We start from the raw sequence: 23,555 nt of genomic DNA, 5'->3' as shown, positions 1-23,555 counted from the left end.
ATCACAGATATGCTCATTAGTTAACTCATCAAGTAAATCAATATGAAACACATAATGTTCCTCAGATAGATGCTTCATAGCATCAAAAATATTAAACCAGATCACGATATCACCAATCTCCATAGATAATGTTCCAGCATGGACATCTATCTTGGTTCGGGCTGTTCTTAAAAATGGCCTCCCCAAAATGATAGGAACTGTGTTACGGGAAGATCTATCTTCCATATCGAGAATATAAAAATCAGCCGGAAAAATAAGTTCACCAATCCGAACCAAAACATCCTCTACCAAACCAGTAGGGTAGGCAATACTCCTGTTTGCTAATTGAATCACTACCCTAGTGGGTTGCATAGGTCCAAGTGAAAGAGACATGAAAACAGGCATAAGCATAACATTAATCGAAGCACCTAGATCTAGCATGTCATTCTCAAATTTGTTATTACCTATTATGCAAGGTACAACAAATGTACCTGGGTGCTTACATTTTTCAGGAATGTGAGGAACAAGTTTACCTATTAGTGTAGAAACATTTCTGCCCAAGCTGATCCTCTCATTACCTTTGAGCCTCCTCTTGTGAGTGCACAAATCCTTCAAATTTTTTGCCTATCTTGGAATTTGTTTGATTGCATCAAGTAAATGTATGTTCACCTCTACCTTTCTAAATGTGTCCAAGATCTCCTTGTCTACCTCTTCCATCTTCTTACTTTGAATGGCTCTTGGATGAAATGGAAGAGGAAGAGAAGATGGTTGTCCAACACTTGTGGAAAGTTCACTAGCAAGAATTTGTTCACTAGTGTTCTCAATCTCTTGTAAAACTGATTGCTTCATTTTGGATGCAGCTAGATCAACTTCAATCTGTTTGCTTGACCTTAGAGTGATGGCCTCACATTCTTCGGGTTGACCACAGTCTGGGAAGGCAACTTATCAGAATTATGAGAGTGCAATGTGTTTAATAAAGTAGCCATCTGTCCCATTTGGGTGGTCAAATTCTGAATTGAGGACTCTTGTCTCTGAATGGAAGATCTAGTCTCTTGCTGGAATTGCATATTCTGCAATGTCATCTGCCTCACTAATTCTTCTAATGAAGGTTCACTAGATGCAGGAGCAGGATCACTATTCACTTATTGTTGCCTCTGCTGTTGGATTGGGGGATGCACACATGGTCTATTTTGTGCAGCATTATTATTCTGAAATGGTGGCCCTGGATGAGGCTGTGAAGGATCAGACCATCTAAGATTCGGATGATTCCTCCAAATAGGGTTGTATCTGCTTGATGAAGGATCATAATTCTGTTGTTGTTGTTGAGGTCTGTTGTTGTAAATATTTGCAATATAGGCATCATGATGGTCACCAGTTTTGGGCTCTAAGAGAGAAGGACAAATATCAGCATAATGGTCAGTTGCGGTGCAAAATACCACAAACTCGTGCTATAAGTGGAGGTTTCCGCCGATTCATGGTAAATTGAGTGATCGAGGTAGCAAGGGAGTCAATTTTTTTCTCAACTTTATCTTGCCTCACCGAATCTGTTCCAACATCATGGACACCTCTTACCACTATAGCATCACTACTTCTTGCACTTAACTGTTGAGAGTTGGAAGACATCTTCTCAATCAAACCTCTAGTGTCAAAAGGGGTCATATCTCCAAGTGCACCACCACTAGTAATATCAATGATATTCCTCTCCATGTTGTTCAGACCCTCATAGAAATATTGCAGGAGGAGTTGTTTAGAGATCTGATGATGGGGGCAGTTTGCATATAGTCTATTGAATCTCTCCCATATTCATATAAACCTTCTGCATGTAGTTGTCTGATTCCAGAAATATCTTTTCTGATTGTAGTGGTCCTAGAGGTAGGAAATAATTTTTCAAGGAAGATTCTCTTTAGGTCATCCCAACTAGTAATAAAACCAGGGGCCAAATAATACAACCAATCTTTTGAAGCGCCTTCAAGTGAATGAATGCCTTCAAACATATGTGATCCTCTTGGACATCACGAGGCTTCAGGGGGGAACATACAATGTGGAACTCCTTAAGATGCTTATGAGGACATTCACCTGCAAGTCCATGAAACTTGGGCAACAAATGATTTAGTCCAGTTTTGAGCACATATGACACATCCTTATTGGGATACTGGATACACAAGCTTTCGTAAGTCAAATCAGGTGCAACCAGCTCCCTTAATGTCCTCTCATATGGGATTAGAGGTGGTTCAACAATATTTTCAGAGTATGCGACAGAACGCACAGAAACAACAGAATGCACATATACAGCAGAATCAATATCACTATCAGGTAGATTAACACTAAGATGAAAAGACTCACTATCTAAATTTAAATTACTAACTTGTCTAACCAAACTATGAAATGTTCTATCAATTTCAGGATTTATTGGATGCAAAGAGTCAGGATTTGCCCTAGTCATGCACTAAATGCAGCAGTAAGAAACATGTAGGGCAGTAAGGGAAATACATGTTAAATTTCAGTAATCAACCAAAACTTTGCATCAATAAAATCCTAATATCATAGGAAACAACCACAAAAAGTTTCAGGACAAAACTCAAAGCCTAACTAATTTAATTAAATGCAACAAAATCAAAACAATTGGAAAAATAAACTTGTAAAACAAAAAAGAAATAGTAAACAAACTCTTTTTGGATTTTCAGTGTGGGTTCTATAGATATAGTGTATAGAGAAAGAATCGTTGGATTTTTCTACCCTAATTGCATATATAATATGTCCAATTATGATTAACGGTTCCAAATTTATGCCAAAAATAGAAAATCAACAGTAAAACTAGTCACTACTTGTTTGTATCTCACAACCAGCAGCAAAGTGATTGACTATGATGCATCCAATATTCAATATGTGATGAAAGAAGTGTGAAAACAAAGTTTCATGTAAAAATTCTAACCACATCTATATTAACCAACATACATCTGAATCAACCAACAAACAAATAGCTAAACAAGACAACAAACAACAAACAGTGAATACTACATGCATATTTTGAAACCTAAACAAAATGGTTATTCTAAGACACACACTAAACTATACTAAGAACCTTTGACAAAAACCGATAATCTCCGACATCGGCACCAAATTTGATCGAGGCCATACCCGATGCAAATAATATAACATTTAAGAACTATAGTACTAGGAAGTGACTCTTAGGTCGTTTCCCAATGATTATCTTTCAAGCAAATATTCAAACACCTTATACTCCCACACACAAAGGGGGGTTTTGTTGTTGGATTAGTATGAACAATAAGCAAATTTAGAAATAGTAAATAACAATATGATAAAATGACTAAATCACTGGTTCGTTTATTAACAACTCAATCATTGGTTTCAAAATATTATTTTCAAATTCCAACCATTAACTTCCGAATTTTTCGAGAATCAATTAACTAAGCGATAATCAATTCAAAGTTCCAGAACCTAAACCTCTAACTAGGCGAAATCAGTATAAGCATGAAACCATTAACAAACTCACATGAAAGAGGGAAAAACGAAAATGTTTTTATGTTTCAGAGTGAGGAAAAGTAAAGTGTGTGTGTTTGGAGTGGGGAATCCGAATTTAACCCTTCCAACACACATAAAACCAAATTGGGCCTATACAATAGGCCCAAAGCTAAATTACAATAAAAACAACTCCTAAAATAAAAATACAATCTTCACTTCAACATATATCCTCGACTTCCATAATACCATTGGTGCCAAATGTAATATGAAAATGATAATAGATTTAATCAGACCAAATAATCCCAAATTAACTCATTGTGGGAATATTAGTCCAATAAAGTCTAAAACACTAAACCATGTGAAACAAAATCAATTAGGCAACAAGAATGATCAATCATGCTATATTAAGGTTATGAATAGTGTGTAATATATTCCTCATCAATATCAACATGTCAAAATACACCTAGAAGGGGGGTTGAATAGGTGTCGCAGTTCACGTACTTCACTTTTCTTATATTGTATGCAGAACAAAAAAACTGTTGCACTTAATCGATTAAGCTTGGTTTTAATCGATTAACCAGTGTTGGACTTAATCGATTATGCTTGTGGATAATCGATTAACCCGAGGTCTTGCAGTTCTTGATTTTATGGTTTCTTGCACAACAAGTTACCGATTACCAATCCTTATACACTTAATTGATTAGAGAGGTTATAGAATGATGTTAATACACATTATAACATGTAACACAAAATCAATCACATAACAAGAATATAAAGACTAAAAGTAAAGGTGATAAGGATTAGAAAATTGTGCAAAAAGAATTTTTTATTCTGGTTTGTTTGCGGTCCACCGCAAACTATATTTAGGCCTTCCCTTATGATCTTGGGAGATTTTTTTCTTCACTATTGAAAATGTTTGAATACACATAAACTTCCAATATACAACAAAATAAAGACGCTACTTTCTTGGAATCTATGAGCTTGACAACCTCGGTTTAACCTCCCTATCTCGCCTACTAAGATCTCATATCTTTTCACGATTAGGTCCCAGCTAGGCATCACTCGAACCAAGATCCCCTAATCTCCGTGAAGAATATCAAGATCTCTTCTTGAAGTGAAAATATTCACCAAGAGATCACCTTCCTTGTTCGATACAAATTTTGAGTTTTCTTGAGTATTGAATACTCAGATAAAAACAGTGTAAACTCAACTCTAAAACACTAAGAAGAATACTCACAAGAACCTATTCTAAATGATAAATTATGCAAAGGTTTTCACAAATTTTTTTTCACAATTTCCACAAAACATATTTTTTTCACTTTCACTCTAAAACCAATCAAGAAACACAAGCATGAATATACTGCATGAAAAGCCCTAGAGATGCATGTAATAATGTGAATGTCTAAGCTCTATTCAACATGCTCTTATTCTCTAAACTATTCTAATGCACTACATGAAAATGCATATTAAAAGATCTTCTAGTTATGAAAAATTATATAAGATTATGCATGATATGATGTTATGCCACATGGGCTAAAATTCCAGCATTTATACCAATCACACTGATACTACTATTAATCGATTATAGATACACTTAACCGATTAACATGTTAAAAATTGGTTTTCTGTTACGTCTTAATCGATTATATAGTGACTTAATCGATTAACACTCGAACAACATGAGATTGGTTAGTTATTGTAATTCTGATAATCGATTATATACAACATAATCGATTATGCTGTATGAAAAATAGTTTCTTAATATATGGTAAACTACCTACCTATATGATATGTGAACATGCAATATATAGTTTTTCAAATATATTACCTTTAATGCATATAACCATGTATTAGATGCATGAGCCTACTTATTATATGATATCTAGATGTGATGTCTCAATTTTAATCTTGTTTATATTAAAGCTCTTTTGAGATTCCCACGTAGATTTACCTAACCTAGACTCAATCTAAGGCAATCATCTTAAGACTTTTACTAAAAGTAAAAACATACAACACCCTAAGTCTATAGATGTAACCCTTGAGTCTTCGGCTCCTTGTTTGTTGTACGATCTTCAAGCTTACTTGTATGTCCGTTGTCTTATCGAAACTCAGGTTAGCATCAAATGTGCAAGTCTTGAGTCTTTGTGCTTTCAACATACACAAATATATATAGAGCGACTCATACGAGAACAATGTACTTCTGTGAGAAATGAGAATAGTTAATATGAACCATTAGATCTTATTTGTACAGTTAAGATTAAAAGATACATGCACATGACTATCATGTGACCAATAACTAAGTTTTAATCATAATAATCCATGATTGGTTGAAAGACCCAAATTTCTTATTCTCACATGAGTCACCCATACATATATAGCAACTTATATGAAAACAATATGTTATTGTGAGAATTGAGAACAATTAATATGGACTATTAGATCTTATTTGAACGATCAAGATTAAAATATACATGAACATAACTATCATGTGATCAATAACTAACTTTTAATTTTAACCATACATGTATGGTTGTAATATCCAGATTTATTGTTATCATAATTTTTATATAAGATTTTTTCCTACTTGACTCACTCCATATATGTATATTTTTATATATGCAAGGGAAAAACTTGGTTGAGGGAGGTGGGGGCAACTCCCCCCTTTTTATTTCATTTTAAAAAAAATATATTTGTTCTTTTTTAATTTTATTTTTTACCTTTTGCAAATTGTGTGGGCTTCTAGAAATTGGAGATAACAAATAAACTTTTATTACATGTGTAGATGTTAATATTACTTATAATATTATTACTTTATTAAATTTCTTAATGATTTTGCATTTATGAATTATATTATGAGATTACAAATTGCCTTTGTCAAACTTTCACCAAAAGTCTTAAAGTTCTATGGATTTATATAAAACAATTAATATTGATAATATATATTTTTTTTGCAAAAATTCTACACTATGATTTTCAATGCGAGAAAGAGACGATTTGCTTGAGATGTCAATTTCAATGTTTTATTGTTGATGTTGTTAGCCATTCATTTTTGAAAAATTCTCAACCATCAATGAATTAAATGGAACTTTGATAATATAGGAAAAGTGAATGCATATTATTTGTTTCATCGGATTATTCGTCTTATCTTAACTATTATGTTTTAACTACTACAAAAAGATCATTTTCATCAACAAAGACAATCAAACAAGTACTAAAATAAAATATAAATTTCTTGTACACAAGATGGTGATTTATATTGAAAAATAAAAAAACTGAAAATTTTACTCTTAATTTAATCATCAATGAGTTAAAGTGTTTAACGAAGAGTGACATTTTAAATGAATGAACATTTTTATTTAACGTCTTTAATTAATGTTATTTAAAATTAATATTTTATTTTAAAACTTTAAATAATCAACTATATATTTTTTGTTAATTAATATTATGTTGTTTATATTTTTAATATTTTTTACCCAATTAATCTTGTTACTCCTCCTAAACTTTACATCAAGATCCCTCACTATATATATATATATAAAACATGTGTAAGAATTTAATTTATATATCTTTAACTTTGTCTTTTTGAAAAGTTCTCAAATTAAGTCATCATTTTCATTCTTCTCCCTTCATACGTGACCAAACTGTTTACGTGTCTATTTTTTCCACTCCACTGCATCTCATCTATTTTATTTCTTCAATGCGTTCTCATTGTAGATCTTCAATATTTTGATTTTTTTTGACGAAAAATATGTTTTGATCCGCAGAGTTTTTGAGATTTTTTTGCCTCCAAAAATGATCTCCTAGAACTTTACTATTTTGCAGAAAAAGGTTCTTGTTAAAATATATTTTGAGCTTTTATATGAAACTGATTTTAACTAATTTTAATCGATTATCTACTCAGTTAATCGATTAACATGCTTATACAAAATAGTTTTTCTTTTAAGGCTTAATCGATTATCAATCTCTTTAATCGATTAATAAGCCAGAAATCATAGGAAGTTATCCACTATAACTCCTTTTAATCGATTACACCAATCCTTAATCGATTAACAAATTTCAACAAGATATAATCGATTATCAATCATGTTAATCGATTAATATATATGAAAATGGTTTTCATTAATGCATGGTAAACCCTCTATATGATGAAAGAACATACAACATATGATTTTGAAATAGATGCCACTTTTATGCACAAAAGCCATGTATGCTTAATGCTAATGCATGATTCTACTTATCATATTTATTTAGATGTAATGCCTCAATCTATATGAATTTCATTTTATACTTTCGGGAGACTTCCACCTAAGGTTTACCTAACCTACACTCAAAACTAGGCAACCATCTTAGGACTTCTTGAATAATTAAATAATCCTAAGTCTTCGATGTTGATCTTGAGTCTTTGGCATGTTATTTGTTGTGATGTCAGCATCCTCAAGCTTCCATTTAACTCCTTGTCTTCATCAAAACTAAGTAGGTCAATCATAATGAAAACCTTTGACTATTTGCCATTTCAACCTCTCCCTTTTGATGATGACAAACTCTAAACAATTCTCTGTTTGATTGGCTTGATTGCTGGACAACATGTGTTTGCAATGGTTAAATCAAAATGTGCTGCCCCCCTGAATCCATGTAGGAGGTGATTAAAGGGTAGCACATCAAGATTAAATGTAGAATCTCAGTGCAACCTACAAAACAACTCAAACAACACTTTCTCCGCCTTTTGGCATGATCAAAAAGTAATGATATTATATGATAATAACATGCAAAAGTAAGGAAAGATTTTCAAAAAGTTTATTGGTCTTAATCGATTAAGTAATCAAGATTAATCGATTAAGTAGTTTCAGATAGAATTAAAGAAATTCACAGTTGATGTAGTTAATCGATTATTAGCAGAGAGTTAATCTATTAAATAGAATAAAATCAGATTATGGCAGAAATGAATTACGAGATATATCCATGTTTGTGTAATTAGACAGATTGGCATAGAATGATTAATTATATAAAGTGTAAAGTAAATAGAGCATATATTGACCATTCGAAAAGAAAGTACACAAGTTCGATATAATCAAAGATCACACAATAGTTCTTATATAACCAAATTAAACAACAAAATTACGAGAAATTGTAAAACGAGTGCGTGAAATACATAATAAGTTCAAAACATATTATAACCAAAGCCAAGATACAATCTCAAAAGACGCACACCCTATACTCTAGACAATCCTATCTAGGCTAATCTCGAGGTGGTGGTTGTGGTGGTGATGAATATCCATGCGTGGGGCACACAATGAGGATGATGTGATCAAGATCCATGAATAACTTCTCCTGCTGTTGCTAGAACTTAGCCGCCATGGAGACCCTCAAAGACTGGAAATGGTCATCAATACGCGCATTTAGGCGCTTTTCTATGGCATCCAAGTGTGCTAGCCTAAAAGATGGTTCCCGAGGCACAACATTTGCCTCGACTTGTTGTTGTCCGGGGTTTGGCTCACTATGATTTGTAGTAATATCTTCATCAAATTAGTCTCCGTTCATATTGGCATTGTGACCCCATTAATACATCCAAACATTTCCAAACTTGTAAATGCCCATTTTGTGAATGAGATTGTCATCTACTATGTGCTCTCGAGAATTTGTAACCATGGCGTTCACATCTGACGTGTCGATTTCGAGATAATTGATAACACAGGAGTTGAAAAACCCATAAGCAAGTAACCTAGATGAAGATGAGGCTATTCCATTTATAACCTTTAAAATTTTAGCTAGCCAGTTTACCACAATTCCTTCCCTTATAGCAAACATAAGCTTGAGATCATTGATGGTTGGTTGAGCATGGTTGGTGTTTCTCTAAACCAGAATGTACACAATTAAGTTGTGCAATAGACAATTTTCAATAGATGATGACCCAACCTTGCTCAATTCTCCTTGTACATATAAATGATGTCCTCTTAAACATGATTTATACATCTCAATAGCGTCGAATGAGTCCCATAACTCATTGTTACAATCTCCTAACATTGATCCATCACTGAATAATCCTCCAACATCCAAAAACAATTCCTCATCCAAATTAATCATTTGACCCATAATCATCGAAGCATATACCCCATCCTTATACCGAAAATTACTATAGAATTCCCTTAGAAGTGATGGATATATTTTACCTTTCAATTACAAAAATTGATTTGTACCTTGGGGTTCTAATCCATGTGGGAACTTGAATCCTTGTTCCACTATCCAAGTAGTATCTGCATGTCGAATATAGGTTTGTTTCCTTCCTTGAAATTTGGCTAGTCTAGCTTCTTGAAGGATTGGAGAGTAATAGAGGTCACCATGGTCCTTTCTTCCACCTTGAGTGGAAGAGGAGCCAATGTCCACACCTCGTGAAAATTTAGTAGTATGCTTCACCCTCCTTGAACGTGGTTCACTCATTATTTTCAGGTACTAGAGTGTTTAATCAATTTTTTTAATTTGGGATTAGGGTTTCTAAAAAGGGGAAAAGGTTAGGGTTTTGGATTTTGGTGAAATTGAAGATTTTTGGAAGATGGAAATGTAGTAGGATTCAGATTTGCTATGGCTGAGGTTGAGATCACTCAATCTGAGAAGAAATCCAAAAGGGGGGAAGCAAAGAGGTTTTAGGGTTCTAATGTAAAATGACCCATAACAACACTGGAACCTAATATATTAGTGTTGTTAATCGATTAAGGTCAATGGTTAATCAATTAAACACTTTAAAAATTTTCAATTATAAGAAATTTGAGCCCAGACAATCGATTAAGCAACTTGTTAATCAATTAAAGTAAGATGAAATTTTATTTTCTGGCTAATGGAACTCAAATTAATCGATTAAAACACAGAATAATCGATTAAGAACAAAACTAAGACATGTTTTAGTGTATTTATGAGAATTCTAGGGTATGCTAATATACTATGCCTAAGACACAAACTAAAAGGTATATGGCATACTAAATAAGTATAAAAATAATCATAAATTCAGTTAAGCATAGGAATCAGACATTCATAACAATTGTCATATATAAGCATATATTAAAGATCAAGATAAGGCATACAACACCCTAAATCAAATTATTTGAGATATTTTTCATCAAGAATGTCAAGTTCTCTGCGTAATACAAAGAATGTATCCCGTGGAAGGGGCTTGGTGAAAATATTGGCCAATTGCTTTGAGGTTTCAACAAATTTAAGAATAGAATCACCTTTTTGTACATGATATCTTAAAAAGTGGTGTCTTATTTCAATATGCTTAGTTCTAGAATTTAGTGTGGGATTCTTTTATACGTTGATGGCACTAGTGTTATCGCACTTTATCGATATTTTCACAAGCTTTAAGCCAAAGTCTAATAGTTGATGCTTCATCCATAATATCTGAGTGCAACACACACTGACAACAATGAATTATGCTTTGGCGGTAGACAAAGCAACATATGTTTGCTTCTTACTACGCCAAGATACTAAGGAGCTTCCCAAAAGGTGGCAAGTTCCACTAGTACTTTTCCGGTCCAACTTACATCCCGCGAAATCGGAGTCACAATACCCTATCAAGGATAATGAGGCATACCTAGGATACCATAAACCCATAGATAATGTCCATTTTAGATACTTCATAATACATTTTACAATACTAAAGTGAGATTCTTTAGGTGATACTTGGTATCTCGCGCACATGCATACACTAAAAACAAATATCGGGACGACTAGCAGTTAGATAAAGCAATGAACCAATTATGACTTGATATATTGTTACCTCTATAGCTTTACCTTTATCATCCTTGTCGAGATAACATGATGATGCCATAGGTGTTTTCGCTTCTTTACATTTGTCCATCTCGAACTTTCATAGAAATTCCTTGCAATATTTCGTTTGGTGAATTAATATCCCGCTGCTCATATGCTTTATTTGTAGTCCTAGGAAGAATGTCAACTCTATCATCATTGACATTTCAAACTCGCCTTTCATTAGATCAGAAAACTCTTTACAAAGTAAATCGTTAGTAACACCAAATATTATATCATCAACATAATTCTGTAATAATAAGATATTATTTTATGATTTTGATATAAAGAGTGTTGTATCAACTTTGCCCTTACAAACCCTTTTTGTAACAGAAAACTACTCAATCTATCGTACCAAGCTCTAGGAGCTTATTTTAGACCATATAAAGCCTTTATGAGTTTATAGACATGATTAGGGTATTTAAAGCTTTCAAAGCGGGTGGTTGATAAACATATTGATGTGAACCCTTTTGATAAAAGTTTCTTGCACGATCTATCTTGGTTGGTGTTTGGCCAAAAGCTCAATGGGGCATTAACGGTGCTTTAACACCTTGTCTGGACCATCAAAGCTTAATCCACCAGGGCACAATTCATCCAAGAATATCCTAAGTCATTTTCAAAGTTGCCGGAATAAAGTTGCTCGAGGGAATTTGCCATGTGCTCGTTAGAGGCTTTAAGTGAGAATTAATGGTGCTTAATGGCCATGATCTGGCCTTTGGAGGCTTAGTGTTGATAAGCCAAAGTGGTGCTCGCCACAAGAACTTGGTTCTTGATAAGAACTTCTAATCTTGGTTCAGCCAAAAAGGTTTGGAGAATACTCTCAGAAGGATTCAATCCTCAATTCACAAAGAATTATGCTTCAACTTAACTTGTTTATTCCATTGGTAAAGACTTACATTTATAGGCAAGCCAACTTGGCTCCCACGGTTTGTAAAAGAAAAGACAATAAAGACTAAGTCTTGGTGATCCAACATAGGATACCTTTGACATATGAATCTACCCTAAACTACGCTAAATTCGATTGACAATTGGCATATCACATGTTATTCGTGTGCTTTAATACATTGAAGGAAAAACATAAAGATATTGGTCCAGGATGCCTTTGTTGCCACGGTTGAACTTTGAATAGCTTAGGATTCCATTCTTTCTTAAGCGCACGACTTCGAATTAAGTCACATGGTTAACGAGACTTAATGTCCTCTTAATACTCCATGGTAAGGCTTGATGATCATCATTGAATTCTGATATCCTTCGAAGACTAGGCTCACAAATTAGCACATGGTAGAATGTTGGAGTTATTGACTCCATAATGGCCCTCTGTTGCACTTAAGTTTGGCATAGGATCATCTTTGTTCCAACAACTCTAAAAAAGACAGAGGATATTTCTGGATGAATTGTGCCCAAGTGGATTAAGCTCCAATGGTCGAGACAAGGTGTTAAAGCATCATTAATGCCTCATTTAAGCCTTCCACGATCACCATATTCATTCCCACAAGCATTTTCCCTCCAATGGCCATAACGACCTTTATTTACCTGCCAAATAATATTACACAAAGTTAGAATACCGTTGGTTCATAAAAATTAAATGTTGATTGAAGCATTAAAGTGTCGGTTACACTTTGAGGCTTGGTTTAAGTCCCACAAGCCTTTTTTTAAAACTAATCATTATTTATGGGCAAATTTATTAAACAAACTCTAAAATAAATAGAACTAAGTGTTGGTCAAAAGTTTCCCCACACAATTATTATAGAATATAAAATGTTCCATGTCAAACATGTTGGCTAGGCTTGACTCGGTCAGGCTACGCCTAGCGCCTGATGTGGCAAGCTTGGCGTATGCGCCTCGGTCAGATTTCCTTGCCAGGCCAGATTGGCCCAACGCCTGGTTCAACACTTAGTGTGTCAGGATTCTCAACTCGGTCAGACATGCCTTGGTCAGGCTTGATGCCTGATGCACCTGGCCCTATCCACGGTCAGCTTTGCCTCGGTCAGGCTTGGTGCCTGATGCACTTGTCCCTGTGCCAGGGTCAGATTTAGAACCTTGGCCTATCTCATGTGCATGGCCTGGTCCATCTTTGGCTCGGTCAGAACCATGGACCAAAATGCTATTGAGAATCTTAAACCCCATTGGGTTAACTTTGGCTTACCATCATGGATCAACCATATGAGTTGTCTAAGGGAATTTTGAGCATTTTTTACCCGTGCCCTAGTCATAGGACCACGTATGCTTTCAAGGTCATTATAATCAAGGTTAGGCTCTTTGGATATTGCATCATCCACTTTTTCTTGAAGAGATTTCGACCTCGAAATTGTATCGCCATCACCTACATCAAAAAGAAATGTAGTAAGCATTTTCATTGGATCAATATCATGTATATACTTACCTTGAAGCTTGTAGGAAAGAAAATTGTCACGAACTTTAGTAAACTCAATTTGGTTGACCATGCCATCCATCGGTCCAATTTCAAGACAAGTCAACACGATTTTGGCTTCCTAAGGGTCATCAACCCTCTTAATGACTCCAAGTTCTTGAAATATTTTAGAGACAAAATTTGGCAAAACAAAGTTAGTTGTCAAACAAAATAGAGGTGTTGATGGTTGTCTTGTTAGAACAACCCTTCTCTCTTCCGCTTTTCCTAAAAGATAAAATGGCTTCATCTCCCTCTCCCTCTCCCTTTCTTTTTGTGTTTTTGTTTTTGTCTCACATTCTTTTGCTTTCCTCTTATTTTCCTTTCTCTCATTCTCTATCTTTTTCCAAGATCTTCTTATCGTCAATGATTTGTTCAGGAGTCAATGGTAAAAGAACCACCTCTTCTTGTTGTGTACCAATGTATACTTGTTTGTGCGTCCATCATTTGTAGCTTTTTTTCATACTGCTATGGATGGCCTAGTAACAAATGACTAGACTCCATATTCACCATATCACATAGTACTGAATCTTCATAGTTCCCAATTGTAAAAGAAACTTCAACTTGCTTGTCCACAAACATTTCATCCACCTCACGCAACCATTGCAATTGGTATGGAGTGGGATGTGCCTTAGTCTCAAGATTCAATTTTAACACTAATCTTGTACTAACCATATTTGTGCAACTTCCACTAATAATAATGACTAATCAAACCTTACCATCAACTAGACACGTTGTATGGAAGATGTTTCCTCTCTAATCCACCTCATGGTCCTTGATTCGACTCCCCAATAGCCTCCTCACCACAAGTAGGTTTCCTTCAGGAACAATATCATCATCTTCCTCATGATCATCCTCTTCCTCATGATCATCCTCTTCATCACTTGAAGCCTCAGATTGAGACTCCACCTCCTCATTGATCATGACCATCATCTTTCTTGTAGGACATTGAGAAGAAATATATCCAAGGCCTAAGCACTTGAAACATTTCACATCTCTACACCTTTGGCTAGTCACCATGAGTTGTTTTCCTTGGCTTGTAGTTACGGTTTCCTTGGTACTAGGTAACATCTTTTGTTGGCCCCACCTTATAAAATTTGTCCACCCATTTTGACGATTGATACTTGGAACTAGACCCCGAGGAAAACTTTGGCTTTTTCCTCCTCAATTGCTCTTCTACCTTTATAGCTTGCTGAACCAAATCATCCAACTCATCAAAGTGTTGTAACTAAAAAATATCTTGAATATCTTGATTCAAGCCATGTAAGAACCTATCCATAGTGGCTTCTTAGTCCTTATGAAAGTTAGACCTTAACAAGGCTAATTCCATTTCCTTGAAATACTCATCAACAGTCTTAGACCCTTGTGTTAGTCTTTGGAGTTTGTTTTGAATATCTCTTGGATAGGAGTTGGGAACAAACCTCCTCCTTATGATCAACTTCATCTCATCTCATATATCAATTGGTTCAAGACTAATCCTTATCCTCTCCTTTTAAAAATGATCCCACCAAATCAAGGCATACTCTTTGAATTCTAAGGTCGTCACCTTAACCTTATTCTCCTTATTATAAGAATTGTAATTAAACACTTGTTCAATTTTCAATTCCCACTCGAAGTAAGCCTCCAGATCATTCTTTCCAATAAAGGTTGACATCTTTATTTTAATCCCTTGTAACATATCATCCCCCCTTCTTCTTCCCCTCCTTGCTTCACTCCTTTGTCTACCCCTACCTCCTTCATCATCCGATTCACTAAAATGCCTATATGCACAGTTATCAAGCCTCCTATGATACTCCAATCACATTTGCTGCATTTGTCTTTAGAGAGTTTGAAATTGTGTTTTCATCATAGCATGTAGGGTTTTTGTCCTAGGGTACAATGGAGAACTATCACTTTCGTGATTGGAATGGTTGGAATGGTTAGACATTTCTATCAAACTCGCGTGTATCACTCACTTTTTGTTTGTGGAAAATGTAGGGACTTGTGTATCACTCAATACTCTATCCTCCACGACCTTCTTAAGTAAATCATGTTTGAACCAAGAATTTGAGAAAGAAAATCACCCAAACTTCTCAAGATGGATATGTTGTGACTTAAGTTACACCCTAAAGAAAGAATTTGACACTTTGATACTTTTTGACACTTTTTGATTCCTTTGAACTTTTTGTAGAATCAGTTTGACACTTTTGATTTTTGTTTTTTTGGACTTTTGACAATTTTTGATTTGGACTTTTTACTTTGTAAAGAAGAAATAAAAGACTAGACTCACGACCAAGAAATAATGGTGAGCACCAAGCAAGTGACTAGCTCTGATACCACTAGATGTGAACCCTTTTGATAAAAGGTTCTTGAACGATCTATCTTGGTTGGTGTTTGGCCAAGCTCATGGTTGGATTGAGTTTTTGTTTATGAGTAAGCAGAAAAATGATAAAAGTAGGATAAAAGAAGATGAAATATATTTGAGGTGAAAGGCGCCACAACACTTTAAGGTGTTGATAAGCTAAAGTGATGCTCGCCACAAGAACTTGGTTCTTGATAAGAACATTTAATCTTGGTTCAGCCAAGAAGGTTTGAAGAATACTCTCACAAGGATTCTATCCTCAATTTATAAAGAATTATGCTTCAACTTAACTTGTTTATTCCATTGGTAAAGACTTACATTTATAGGCAAGCCAACTTGGCTCCCATGGTTTGTAAAAGAAAAGACAATAAAGACTAAGTCTTGGTGATCCAAATACCTTTGACATATGAATCTACTCCTAAACTAGGCTAAATTCGGTTGACAATTGGCTTAGCGCATGTTAGTCATGTGCTTTATTACATTGAAGGAAAAACATAACGATATTGGCCTAGGATGCCTTTATTGCCACGGTTGAACTTTGAATAGCTTAAGATTCCATTCTTCCGTAAGGGCACAACTTCAAATTAAGTCACATGGTGAATGAGACTTAATGTCCTCTTAATACTCCATGACAAGGCTTGATGAGCATCATTGTATTCTCATATCCTTCTAAGACTAGGCTCATAATTTAGCACATGGTAGAATGTTGGAATTATTGACTCCATAATGGCCCTCGGTTGCACTTAAGCTTGGCATAGGATCCTCCTTATTCCAACAGGTCTAAAAATGACTTAGGATATTGCTAGATGAATTATGCCTAGGTAGATTAAGCTCCAACAGTCTAGACAAAGTGTTAAGGCACCATTAATGCCCATTTAAGCCTTACCCGATCACCATCTTCATTTCCACGAGCATTTCCCCTACAACGACCAAAACAACCTTTATTTACCTGTCAAATAACATTACACAAAGTTAGAATAACGTTGGTTCATGAAAATTGAAAGTTTGTCCAAGCATTAAAGTGTCGGTTACACTTTGAGGCCTGGTTTAAGTCCCACAAGCCTTTTTTTTTTAACTAAGCATTATTTATGGGCAGATTTATTAAAAAAAAACACTAAATAAATAGAACTAAGTGTTGGTCAAAAGTTGGCCCACACAATTATTATAGAATTAAAAATGTTCCATGCCAATCATGTTGGCTAGGCCTAACTCGGTCAGGCTACACCCAACGCCTGATGTGGCAAGCTAGGCGTATGCGCCTCTGTCATATTTCATGGCCAGGCTGGATTGGCCCTTCGCCTGGTTCAACTCTTGGTGCGCCAAGATACTCAACTCGATCAGGTATGCCTCGGTCATGCTTGATGCCTGATACACGTGGCCCTATGCCACAATCATAATTGATCTGGCCAGGCTTGGTGCTTGATGCACGTGGCCTTGTGCCAGGATCAGATTTAGCTCCTTGGCCATGCCCTAGGCCTGTTTTATGCGCATGCCCTGGTTCATCTTTGGCTCGGTCATAACCAAGGACCAAGATGCTATTGATCATCTTTACACCCCCTTGGGCTAACTTTGGCTCACCATCATAGATCAAGCCTATGACTTGTCCAATGACATTTTGAGCCCTTTTTGCTGGTGCCCTAGTCATAGGACCACTTATGCCTTCAAGGCCATCCTAATCAAGGTTAGGCTCTTTGGGTATTGCATCACATATATTTTCTCTTGAATATAGCAATTCAAGAAGACACTCTTCACATCCATTTGAATGAACTTAAAGTTCATTGTCAATGCAAAGGCTAATAACATCCCAATAGCCTCCAACCTCGCAATAGGAGCGTAGGTTTCATCGTAGTCAATGCCCTCCTCTTGATTATACACTTTGGCCACTAGATGTGCCTTATTTCATATAATCAATCTAGATTCGTCCATTTTATTTCTAAAGACCCATTTCATGATGATTATAAGATGATCTTTAGGTTTAGGGACCAAGTCCCACACGTTATTACGCTCAAAATGGTTTAGTTCCTCTAGGATAGCTATTCCCTAGTGCTCATCCTCTATGGTCTTAGGCTCGACTTGGGATACAAAAGCTACAAAAATTACAAAATTTACGCAGAGAGTTACGGGTTACAACTTCTGTTGAGATATAACCTATAACCTTGTCAAACAAATGGTCTTTCTTAGTCTTTCACACCATTGGTATGTCTTGATGATATGAAATCATTTCCTGATTATCCTGAACCTCCATTTAGATCTCCATGTCCTTTGTGTATGCGTTCTCCAAGGCACCTGACGCGTCATCACACAAGACCTCCCTCTTCTCTTTCGGAGAAGACTCATCAAAATGTACATGAATAACTCTTCAACATGCATTGCATATTTGATAAAAACTCGATATGCTTTACTATGAAGAGAGTATCCTAAAAATATTCCCTCATTTGCCTTCAAATCAAATTTTCGCAAAAGTATTTTACCATTATACAATATAAAGCATTTACATCCAAAAGAATGCAGGTGTGAGATATTAGGTTTTCAGCCTTTTAATAATTCATACAAATATTTTAAAAGTGTAGGTGATAAGAATCCACCAAGACCCATCAATGAGAAAGAGCTAAGTGGGCTAGGAGGGCCCATGACCCGGTCCAGAACCAAGAAAGCACACCAAACTTTGACAGGGCATGAAGACACAATGAATTCTTACCTATTTTGGAAGAGCACATGGGGATCTTCCTAAGGAAAATACCAAGGGCTAATTAAACCATAGAATTTGTTTCCTAATCCACATAAATCAGATTAGAATGCCATCAAGGAGATTCATACCTTCCTTATTTTAGGCTGGCGTGTAAATGCAAATGGAATCCATTCAAAAACTTCCCTTAAGAATTCAAATCAGATTGGAATGCCATAAAGGAGGTCAAAACCTTCCTTATTTGAGGTTGGCGTGTAAATGCAAAGGAAAGACAATTCAAAAACTTTCCTTAAAGGTTCAACTCAGATTGGCACTTCATTATCTTCCTTATTAAAAATTAGCACATGTGGGAATTTGGCCAAAGCAAGCTATACAAGGAAAGAATTTCTCTCCTTCACAACCTTCCTAATTAAGCACTCCACGCATGAAGCCACTTGATGGAAATGGATCTTTTCCTTAAACAAATTCAAAGTAAGCAATCAACCTACTCAACATGAACTTGGTCGTGTGCAAGCAAGGGAATTCATCCAACCGACTCACTAAATGCACTAAACACCAAAAACACATGTGCAAATTAAAATAGGCAAGTCATCAATAGGAATTACTCCTTGTTCACGTGGGAAATGAAAGCCTTGATGAATTCCTTTTTACTATATGTAACCGAATTGCCTTATGAATAAAACAATTCAGATTTTACTTGGAAAATATTCCATTGCTAGTTGAGTTTTCTCCTAGTTTCTTGGTTGAACCAATGTTATTTCTTATCAAGGTTCTCTTCCTTGTGGCGAAATTCCTTAGGCTTATCAAGCATCCGAGCTTGTGGCGCCTTCATCTTCCTACCTACTCCACATTCTTTTATCCATTTAATCATCAAACAACCCACGGCCATAAACAACCAAACATCACCTAAGTACTCAACCTAAATATTCCCCAAACAAACCAAACACACCCCTCACCAACAACCCACAACTAACGACCAAAACACCTCCTCAAATAACCTACTCACCCTTACCCAAAATCCTACCCACACAGCCAAATAAACCACAAATCACCAAAGAAAATACTCACCCAACCATATAACCCTCTCGACCAAAAATCACACACATCACCATAACCAAGTTTCAATCACAAAACTCCCAATTCCTCCAAAAGACTTACATTCAAGAACGATAAAAAACAAAATTCAAAATCCCATAAAAAAAGAGTCTATTAAGTGGTATTAGAGCTAGTTTTGTGTAATTCAAATTTTAAGTTCCTTGTCTAAATCAAAACGAAAATACAAAAAAAAAATCTTACCTTTTTCCCTTATATCCACAAAACCGAAAATACAAAAACAAAATTTGCCTTTTTACCCTTGCCTCAACAAAACCGAAAATCCAACAAACAGAGTCTACCTTTGTCATTACATTTTGTTTGTTAAGACTCTGGTTCGCCATATTGGAAACAAATCTTGGTTAACTTTATTTTATCAAGAACCCAAGGAGAAATAGAGAGAAAAGTGAGGGAGCAAAACACATTAAACACTTTGAGAGAAAAGAGTCGAGAGAAAGTGAGAAAATGTCTAGTCCTACAAGAGATACAGCCGAGTCCCCCAGGACCACGACCTATTTGCAAACACTTCATGAAATTAGTGCAAAATTCCGAGACCTCCAACAACAAATGGAGGAGATGCGGGTTCAACAAAATCAAAGGCAACACAATAGTGGTTCGAGTGGTTTTGAACCAGAAAGGAGAAGGAGGCGGAGGGAAATGAGGAATGATGATGGTGGCCACAGGGAGAGGAGGATGGATGACCGAATGGATGGGGTCAAGATTAAAGTCCCTACCTTTATGGAGATGAATAATCCTGAAGCCTATCTAGAGTGGGAGTTGAAAATGGAGCAAGTTTTTGACTGCCATAATTATTATGAGGAGAAAAAGGTCAAGGTGGGAGCCTTGGAATTCAAGGAGTATGCCATGGTGTGGTGGGACCAATTTTAGAAGGAAAGAAAGAGGTGTGGTGCTGAACTAGTAGATTCTTGGGATGAGATGAAAATTGTGATGTGAAAGAGGTTTGTTCCGGCATCCTATCAAAGGGATATCCATAACAAACTTCAAAGGTTGACCCAAGGAAACAAATTAGTGGATGAATACTACAAGTAGATGGAGTTGGCTCTTCTAAGATCCAATTCTCATGAGGACCATGAAGCCACTATAGCACGGTTTCTTCATGGGCTGAACCAGGAGATCCAGAATGTAGTGGAGTTACAACCATATGTGGAGTTAGAGGACCTGATCCAACAAGCCATGAAGGTAGAACAACAACTGCGGAGGAGATAAACCAAATACTCCTCCAACAAAAGGTTCCAATCTTCAGGGTGGAAGGACAAGTCCAAGAAGGAAGGGCCCATTCTAAAGGAGGTCATGAGCTCTTCCCAAGGGAAGAAGTCCATGGAAAACACCACTAGGAGTAGGGAGGTCAAATGTTTCAAATGTCTTGGGCATGGCCACATAGCCTCACAATACCCAACCAGGAGGACCATGGTGGTAAAGAATGGAGTGGTGGAGTCTCAAATAGAGGCTTCAAGTTCAGAGGAAAGTGAAGAGGATGCTGATGTTCCAGAAGGGGATCTTCTCATGGTGCGGAGGCTCTTCAGGATGAAGAAAGTCAGCGGGAGAATATATTCCATACTAGATGTTTGATAGTAGGGAATGTTTGTTCCTTAATCATTGATGGTGGCAATTGTGCCAATGTGGTGAGCACTAGGTTGGTTTCAAACTCAACCGTGTGACGAGGACCCAGCCAACCCCTCATCGACTACAATGGTTAAGTGGAGTTGGAGAGATGATGGTAAACCAACAGGCAGAAGTTCCCTTCTCTATAGGGAAATATGATGATTCCATACTATGTGACGTAGTAGTGATAGAGGCCAGCAATATGCTGCTTGGCAGGCCTTGGTAATATGATAGGAGAGCCATTCGTGATGGTTTCTCTAACAAGTATACATTTATGCATTGTAATAAGAAAATTGTATTATCACCCTTGTCCCGAAGGCAAGTTGGTGAAGATCAAAGAAAGTTAAAAGAAAAAATTGATCGAGAAACAAAAAGAAGAAAAAGAAAGAAACGATCCACACAAAAAAGTTGAAAACGAAAAAAAGGATGAGAAAAAGAAAAAGAATGAAAAACGAAAAAGTTTGATGGCTTCCAAATGGGAAGTAAAGGGTATTTTAATATATAGGCAACCCCTTTACCTACTCATTGGTCAACATTTATGTTTAAGTACTAACTCTAATATTGTTGTACCTGATTCTGTAAAAAAACATTCGGCAGGAATTCGATGATGTGTTTCCTCAAGAGGTCCCACGTGGCCTCCCACCTTTAAGGGGAATTGAGCGTCATATTGATCTTATTCCCGAAGTATCTTTGCTCAATAGGCCTGCCTACCGGAGCAATCCTCATGATACTTAAGAGATCCAAAGGGAAGTGGAGGAGTTGATGCAGAAGGGTTGGGTTTAGGTAAGCATGAGCCCTTGTGTTGTCATTGTCATCCTTGTACCCAAAAAGGATGGGTCTTGGAGAATGTGTACCGATTGCATGGCAATTAACAATATCACGGTAAAATATCGTCATCCTATCCCTATATTAGATGATTTACTTGATGAACTGTATGATGCCTGTATATTTACTAAAATTGATTTAAAAAGTGGGTATCATCAGATTCACATAAGGGAAGGGGATGAATGGAAACTAAATTTGGGTTGTATGAGTGGTTAGTTATACCTTTCGGGTTAACTAATGCACCTAACACATTTATGAGGTTAATGAACCATGTTTTAAGAGTTTTTGGGAAAGTTTGTGGTAGTGTATTTTGATGACATATTGATATACAATAAAGATATAAATGAACACCATGAACACATTAGGCATGTCTTACTTGTGTTAAGAAAAGAAAAACTGTATGCTAATATCGCAAAATGCTCTTTCTGTGTGGACTATGTGATATTCTTGGGCTTCCTTATTAATGCCCAAGGGGTCCATGTTGATAGGGAAAATATTAAGGTCATCCAAGATTGGCCCACCCCAAAACTGTAATTGATGTTAGAAGCTTCCATGGCTTGGCTAGCTTCTACCGACGCTTTGTTAGGGACTTTAGTACCCTAGTTGCGCCTCTTAACGAGGTTGTTAAAAAGAATGTCGGCTTTAAATGGGGTGAGAAACAAGAGGAAGCCTTTAAGAGGCTTAAAGAAGAATTAACTAATGCACCCATTCTTGTTTTGGCTAATTTTTCTAAATCTAGTGAAATAGAATGTGATGAATCTAATATGGGAATTGGAGCTATGTTAATGCAGGAAGGACACCCAGTAGCTTATTTCAGTAGTGCCTAACTTAATTAAAGAACGTTTATATTTCTCACAATAACATAATGTTCTTATGTGAGTAGTCCCATGTTACAGACTATCACATGTGCATATGCTACTTATTCTTTTTTGGAAAACAATAATAAATGACGTAACCTGGAATAATATGATACCATTTTGAGGGGGGATAAAACACTATGAAGATGAGCCACAATTACATAATGCGATATTGAAGCACATGATCTATGTACCACACGACATGCTCAATCCAAATGGCCCATGTATGAAAAATGGTTGTTGAAAAAAAATCCAAAAGATTTTTTTATCACAAACATGCCAAAGTGTCAATTCTTACTTAGAGTACAAAAGAAGATGTGAGGAACATGTAACTCTAAATAGATGTGTGACTATTGATAATCATTAGGTTGTTCCTTAAAATATTTTATTGTTGTTGAAGTATGGTTATAAAATAAATGTTGAGGTATGTAGTAGTATTAGGAGCAAAAAATATCATTACAAATA

The 23,555-nt window shown here is 35.9% G+C and overlaps 1 pseudogene; it reads right to left on the bottom strand.

Moving 5' to 3' along the window:
- Positions 1-2,110, bottom strand: LOC109333969 (annotated as a pseudogene).

The sequence above is a fragment of the Lupinus angustifolius genome, chromosome LG19 (genome assembly GCF_001865875.1).
Source record: "Lupinus angustifolius cultivar Tanjil chromosome LG19, LupAngTanjil_v1.0, whole genome shotgun sequence".
Classification (NCBI taxonomy): Eukaryota; Viridiplantae; Streptophyta; class Magnoliopsida; order Fabales; family Fabaceae; genus Lupinus; species Lupinus angustifolius.
Note: the sequence above shows the minus strand (reverse complement) of the source record. Positions and strands in the feature narration are given on the sequence as shown.